A 7,986-nucleotide genomic window follows, 5' to 3' on the forward strand; every position below is an offset into this window, starting at 1 on the left:
ACTAAAATACCCCTGTAGGGTAGAATTACTGAAATACCCCTAGGGTGTTAAATGACTGTTTTGCCCTTGTGGGCAAGTGATTGACTTGGACTGTGTGGTTGACAGATTTGATTGTGAATATATATTGGTGATATGAATGACTTGACTATGATTGTTTGATTCAAATATGGGCATGATATTCTGATTTTGTATGTTGTTTGCCATGACATGTATATCTGTTGCATGGGATATGGTTTATATTGATGGATGAAGCATTCTGGTGGCTATGCCACAAATATCTGTTCTGGTGGCTCTGCCACAATATCTGTATTTGGTGACTTTGTCACAATATCTGTTGACCGATCAATGGTTGAGTGCCGGTCATGTTATCGAAGGCTGTGTACCATTATTGTGGGCTTCGTATCGATATTGTGGGCTTTGTGCCGATTATAGACCCATTATCGATGGCTTTGTGCCAACCTAAATATGGCTTTGTGCCATCTTGACTATGGCTTCGTGCCAAACGTATTTACCTGTCGCTATATGCCTAACATATTTGTTGATGACTCTGTGTCGATCATATTTACCGAAGGCTGTGTGCCAATTATATTACCGTCACTGATGGCTATGTGCCAAAGTTATTATAGTTATCGATGGCTTTGTGCCACGTATTCTGTTAAGTGGATTTGCCACATTATCTGTTTCTAGTGGCTATGCCACAAATATCTATTTTGGTGGCTCTACCACAATATCTGTATCTGGTGACTTTGTCACAATATTTATTCTGGCAGCCATACTGCAAATTCTGTGGCGTGTAGCCGATGGGTGGGTCGAGTTGTCTCCCTACATGGTGTAAGGTTGGTACGGGGGTGTATACGGCTAGACATGGGTTGGGTTTTCTACATACATAAAATATCTGTTCTGTATCTGTTATGGGATATGGGCTTCATTCTGAATTTGATTCTGTGGTTTGATTCTGATTCTCATTTTTATTCTAGTTCTGATAATGTTTCTTATTCTGTAATGGGCTAAAGCCTATCTGGTACTGTCTGTTATAATGGGCTAAGGCCCAATTGATACTGAAACTATAAGTAGGGTTGGGGCCAAACTTTTAATTCTTTTATATGACTGACTGTTCCTTTTATATAGAAGGGGATTTCACACTGAGTTTTTGTAAACTCACTCCGTTTATTAACCTTTCAGGTAATTTCCAGCGTTAGACGGATCGAAGCTGCGAAGGGCTCGGAGGAAGCCACACACATGTTTATGTTACAGTTTTGATTATTACTTTTAAATGTTTTTATATGGGTTGTATTAAAGCCGTTGTAATTTTTTGGATTTCAAATTTGGAATTTTATTTATTGTTGTTATAATTGCTAGTATTAGAACATGGTTTTCCAAAGCAACTACTTTTGTTCAAAACATCACGTATCCGTAATTGTTTTTAAATTAAGCTTCTGTAGCTGGCAAGGTTTTTAGAAAGTTGTTAAGAATGTTATTCAGCTGAGGTTTTCTAACAAGGTTTAAAAAGGGTATAAGTTTTTAATTTTTAAGAAGGGTTTTTAATGGAAACATGGTTTTCGAAAAACACTTCAATGTGACATGCCAGATTCGAGCCAAACTTCCAGGCCGGGTTTGGGGTGTTACATAACTTCCTATAATTCCTACAAATCCTCCAACCCGTGACTTGAATATCTGTAATAATCCATTTGACAACCTTCTTGTGCCTTTCCAAAATCACATTTGCCTCTTCTTCTTGATTTTTGGTAAACTCAATTGAAATAATGACAGGTAGAGTCGAAGACAGACCCAAATAGTCATATTTCAAATGATGAGACAAAATATTTAGTTCCAATTTAGTTGGCTCTTCAATCAACGACTTTGGTTGCGTATACTCTTGATATGATAATTCTAATGATTCAGTGGAACTTCTTGAGTGAATTCCTTCGAATTAGCTTCTAACCAAGCCAAACATTCCTTGTCTTCATCATCACTTGGTAAATCCTCCAGTAGAATATGTTTTAATGGATCGTTTAGAGAATTGAGCTCTAATTCTGTAGAAGCCAATGATTCCATATTACAAATAGCAGAGTAGTCTTCAACTGTATCTGGGGATTTAACAGCATCAAAGTCATTAAAAGTCACCTCGTCATCAAAGATTTCTTTCAACTGAGTATCATTTTGCTGCTTCTAGAATCGTTGAGGATATAACAATGGTGGAATCTTAGCTTTTATCAACAACTCTTCAATGGAAATTTTTCTATATCCGAAAAGGGTGTTAGGTAATCAAAACTAACTGGTTTAAAGTTTACCTCATCAAGGATCACCGTATCTGACTTTTTTGGAACAGGAGTTTCAACATTCAGTTGAACTTCCTCTTTGCCTTGAGCTACAATAGGCTTATCTTCAACCTCGGCAGCTTTGGTTTCCCATATCTTCCCATTTCATAAAGTGACAGTTTTGCAATGCTCTTTGTCTGTGCTTTTTAGGTTTTCTGTATCACTTGGTCAAATACCTTGGGGTCTGCTTTTGAGCTCATTGGCTAGCTGTCCCACTTGGTTTCCTAAATTCTTCAATGTTGCTACTTGGCTTTGGATTAGTTCATCATTCTTCGTTATGTACGCCTTTAGCAAATTCTCAAGATTAATTGGAGATTTAGTTGGTGTGGGTTGTTACACCTGTTGAGAATATTTTGGCAGATAATTTGGTTGAAATGACATAGAAGAGTCACTATTGATTACTCCATGGAGAAATTGGATGATTCTGTCATGAAGAGTTGTAATAATTTGACTGTGGAACATTCCAATTTTGATTTCTCATGTAATATTTTGACTCTTGATTCGATAGGCAATTTTCAAATAAATGGCCATCTCCACAGTATTCACAAGAAATATCCTCGAACTGGTTCAGTTACTTACCTATCAGATTACCATTGAAACCATTAACAGTTATGTTCTTAAGCATAGAAGGCATAGAGGATACCTGGGCTGCCAAAGAACCAAGTGTGTCTCTTTCATGTACTCTTGCTACTTAACTTTCTGAGGCTACTCAATTTGTTGGCCACTGATAGTTATTGCTAGCAATGCTTTCAATAATCTCGGAAGCATCGTTATAAGACTTAGAAAGAAGGGCTCCATTTGCCAAAGCATCCACCATCATTCTAGTATGAATATTGAGACCAATATAGAAAGTCTCTATTTGAACACAACAAGGAATGTCGTTATGAGGGTACTTTCGTAATAACTCTTTGAATCACTCCCATGCCTCATATAAAGATTCTTCGTCAAGTTGTTGATATGAAGTGATTTCATTTTAGACCTTGATGGTTAAAGATGGAGGGAAATATTTCATTAAGAAACGTTCGACCAACTCTTGCCATGTAGTTATGGAACAGATGGTAGGGAGTTCAACCACGCTCGTGCTCTATCTCTTAAGGAGTATGGAAATAATCTCAGTCTCAAGGCATTCTCAGTCACCCCGACTAGTTTAAATGAGTCACTCACTTCCATGAATAGCTGAAGATGAAGTTGTGGATCTTCAGTAGGAATCCCACTAAATTGACCCATATTTTGCAACATTTGGAACATGACCGGTTTTAGCTGGAATTGTTGTGCCTTGATTTTGGGTCTCCTAATACTCGAATTGATCTCGTTGAATAGAGGAATGACATATTGTTGAATGGCACAGTTTTTATCATCGGCAACAGTGATCAGATTGTGAGTATTATAAGCGAATGTTCCTGCTGGATTTTGGTTTGGATTTTTGAAATTCATATCTTCGGTCCTTCTTTGATTCACTTATCTTCTCCTTTATCAGAAAGTCCTTTAAATTTCAGGGTTTACGGGGACTAAGTCAATAATTTGATCAATACTCATAAACACCTAAAACAAACACAAAAAAAATAGAATTAAAATTTAACAGAAAAAATACTAAAATACAAAATTAACAATTTCACAAATAATGTCTTTTAAAATAGTCCCCGGCAATGGCGCCAAAAACTTGGAATGGCAGAAATGTGCAAGTGTACACAATCGTAACAAGTAATAAAGTAATAAGTAAATGTCAAGTTATCTTACCCATAGGGACTATGAAAAAATTTATTTATGAATGCAATTTTAAAGCCACTTTGGTAAAGAAAAATATTTTGATTTGAAGAGGTGATTAATAACTAGGATTTTAACTAAGTAAAAAAATAAAAATAAAATAAAAGTTTCAATGCATGATTTCAACAGATGATTTTAATCAAGATGACATAGTTGTGTTAGATTAATTACATTTCTTAACTTAGAATTACTAAACTCATGTTTATGTTGTTACGAATGAATTCACGAAAACCCGGTAATTTGCTAACTTATGAACATACTTACCAAAATCCATTTATCTCTTGACTATATCTCTATGTCAATTCAACCGGTTAAACAAATTTTAATAAGCAAATGTGTAAATGCCCATACATACTTATGAAATTAAAATGATCTCTTGTACATATCTCTATGCCAATTCAAACAATTAATTCAATCTCATAAGCACATAAAATATTACGTGAGGTAAAAATGTATTTCTACCTTGAAACATTTTAATCCTAAAAATCTTGCAAGGTATGCAAGGCTAATGTATCGTTAGATACCGTTGCTAATTTAACCCTCAGCTACCTTAGATGATTAAACATGCATTAATTAAGTATCATGTCAATTAATTGCAATTTCAGTCTATTTAAATAATTAATTGATTAGTTACCTTGCAACTATAATGCAAGAATAACTCAGTCCTGGTTTTACTTAATTAAACATCTTACCAAGGCATATAACAACACAAACACAATTTTAATAAAATAAGTAGATGAAATGCAATCAACCTAACACAAATTAAATTTAAGCCATATTAATTAAATTAAACATATCAACATCACAAATATTCATAGACATGTTCATCATAACAACAACAAAAATAAAAGGATAGGGAACAAGAATCAAATCCGGTGATCCTCCGAGGCTTGACTAGTTTGCCCCACTCCTCCTTCTCCGCTTGTTTTTATTGAACCGAGGCCTCCATGAACACTTGAATGCTTCTCCAAATAGTGGTTGATTGACTCCTTTTCAAGAGGTGAAATCGGCAAGGGAATAGGGGAAGGAAATGAGGAAAAATGAAAGGGAATGAAGAGAGAAAAATGAGAGAGAAATGAAGAGATGACAAGGTTTGAGACCTGTTTGAAGTGAGCAGCGAAGGGGGTATTTATAGGTTGAGAATGCTGTTAAAAATAGCCAAAATAAGAAGCCAAAGACTCCCCGCACGGCCGACCACACATGTGGCATGTTTGAAGATTTCAAACATGTTATTTTTAGGTAGGGCCAAATCTTGAAAGGCATAAATAGCGGGGGGGTTTGAATGCAAATTGAAGGAGTCTTCAAGGGCCATTTTGCAAGCCAAATAATCAGGAAAAAAATCTGATTGGGATAGAATGTGGGACAATTTTGGGCTGCCCAGTGCTCGATTGGATCGATTTTCTCGGTTCAGCTCAACTGGGCCCCTTTTCATAACTAATTAATAATAATTTATTTAACCCAAATTAAATTAAATTAGATTAGATTAAAATTAAAATTATATATTATGAATTAATACACATAATTTGGATTGTATTAGGCTGAAAAATTAATTCACCTTGATGCTTCAAAATTGCTTCTCGGTTTTGCGCTTTTAGTAGTGTCTAAAAAGCAGTTTTTCGCCTTTTGTGTAAATCTGTTGAAAATAATAAAAATTTGATATAAAATTAATTAAAATTCAGCATGTTCATAATTTGAGTGAAATTTAATCATTTTATAATTATTATATATTTTTCGACAAGAATTTTACTGAAACTACATGAATTTGAGTTAAAAAGGGCATGAAAAAGTGTGTATATTTTCATGTTTTCAATTTGTCATTCTCTTATTAGAAAGGGATAGGGATGACGTGAAATCATAGTTTCATACAATCCCTTCTCATAACGAGAAAGGATTGTAATATTGGCAGAAACCTTGAGAGTTTTCTTGGTGGTTGAGCTGAGTAAGTACTTGGCTTATCAAGTTAAAAATAGTATGGTCAGCGGACACCAATATTTTTTCAAAGTGGTGCCTGATACTTAAATCAGTAACTTTAGAGGATAATAAGGAAATAGCTTGGGATTGCAATCTTTATACTTTGCTTCATTTGAATTAGATTTTATTTTAGCTATTTATATGAGATTATAGGCTTTGTTGTAGGGATGGTAGTGGTTGTTGTCAAAACTACTATCACTTCATAGTTGATACGTTTTGCTTCGATATTCGTTTTATTTTTATGTAATTATAATTTTAAAAATCAATATCACCTTCTTCCTCGCCCTAATATTTAAGTTTTATTAATTATTTCTAATGTTTTTAATCTTTTAAATATAATTGTAACAGTCCGGTTTAGACCCTAGTCGAAATAGTGATTTTGGGACCACATATCTGAGTCAGAAAAATAGTTAAATATTATTTTCTGTGCTTACGATGTGTGAATTAGTATGTGTGAAAGTTTCGTATGAAAATTTAATTATTTGTGTACTTAATTTGATAAAAGGACCTAATCGCGTAAAGTGTAAAAGTTGCTTTCTATATGTTAAAAGTGCCTATTTGATTTGGCTTATTAATTGTGAGGTCCTTATGTGGTTATTTGATCGTTAGAAGTTTGAATAGACATTAATAACCATCCATTAGGTGATTTAATAATGGTTATTAAAAGGGTAAATTAGTAAATTATTTATTAAATGAATTAAAATAAAACAAAGGCATGAAAATATGGTCATTTAGTGTTCATAATCAACCGAAAATCATAGTAAAATAAAAGAAAAAGAGATTTAGGGTTTCCAAACATACAAGGCTTAATTCAAGGTTCATTTTTGATTCGTTTTCGATAATTTCTACGTTTTTGTGATCGTTGCTTTGTGTTTTACTAAGCCCATGCCTCAATTTCTTATTTTGATGATGTATTTGAAATGTTCCATGGATAAATTCATGAGTTTTATGTTGTTATATGATGAAATATGAAAGTTTGATGTTGGGTTTATATGTTTTGTCTTTGGATTTTTGATGATTTTGAGTAAAATGGGCTAAATTGTGAAATCTGTAAATTGAGGGACTAAAATATTAAATAAATGAAATGTGCGAACTTGTATGAGAGCTATGAAAATTTGGATAAGCTTGTGTACAAGCAAACTTTGTGTATTTTGTGATTTTTTGAATTAGGGACTAAAGTGTCGAAATGTGAAAATGTGAAGGCTAGTTTGCAATATGCCTTAATTGTGTGTATATGGATTGGTTTGAATGATTTAGTGAATAAAAGGGTTAATTTTGAATACATATAGATCAAGAAAAGAGGAATTCAGATTTAGACCGAGGGAAGTCGAAGGTTATTGAGTAAACAATCCGAGTCGACAACTCCGAGTATGAGGTAAGTTCGTACGTAAAACATGATGTTATAAGTATGTTTTGATGCTTTGTTTATACATAGATTGTATATACATTTAGTTTGGATGAATACGATGATAAATCAATGGTATTTGGCAATAAGTGTGTGATTTAAACTTACTTCGGCTATATGAGGCACTAAGTGTGCGATACCGAGATAGCTTTGGTTAATTGAGAAAGCACTAAGTGTGCGGAAATTATTATAGCTTCGACCAATCTTTAAAGCACTAAGAGTGCGGATGTTTAAAGCATTGGTAATCTTCGAAAAGTCTTAAAATATCCAAACAAGAGGTGAGAATAAAAATGAATGAATATGGGAATGTTCAGGTAAGTTTAATACCTATGTGGTAGACGGTATTATGCATATAAAGTTTATTGAATTGGCATGAAATTGATAAATGAGTAGAGAATTTATAAGTACTTATGTGTTGTTGTTTCATATTTTATATACTGTTGTTGATTTTGGTACGAACTTACTAAGCTTTTGAAAGCTTACTTTTTGTGTGTGTTTGCATTATTTTATAGACATTGAAGCTACCAT

General features: G+C 33.7%; 1 non-coding gene across 1 annotated transcript; it reads left to right on the top strand.

The window, feature by feature from the left end:
- The first annotated feature begins 3,193 nt into the window (after positions 1 to 3,193).
- On the top strand, positions 3,194 to 3,300 carry LOC121207817 (small nucleolar RNA R71). The gene has a single exon (XR_005902931.1). It is a non-coding gene; the product is annotated as a small nucleolar RNA R71 (small nucleolar RNA).
- The last annotated feature ends 4,686 nt before the right edge of the window (positions 3,301 to 7,986 follow it).

This window comes from Gossypium hirsutum, chromosome A01 (assembly GCF_007990345.1).
Source record: "Gossypium hirsutum isolate 1008001.06 chromosome A01, Gossypium_hirsutum_v2.1, whole genome shotgun sequence".
In the NCBI taxonomy this organism is placed as follows: Eukaryota; Viridiplantae; Streptophyta; class Magnoliopsida; order Malvales; family Malvaceae; genus Gossypium; species Gossypium hirsutum.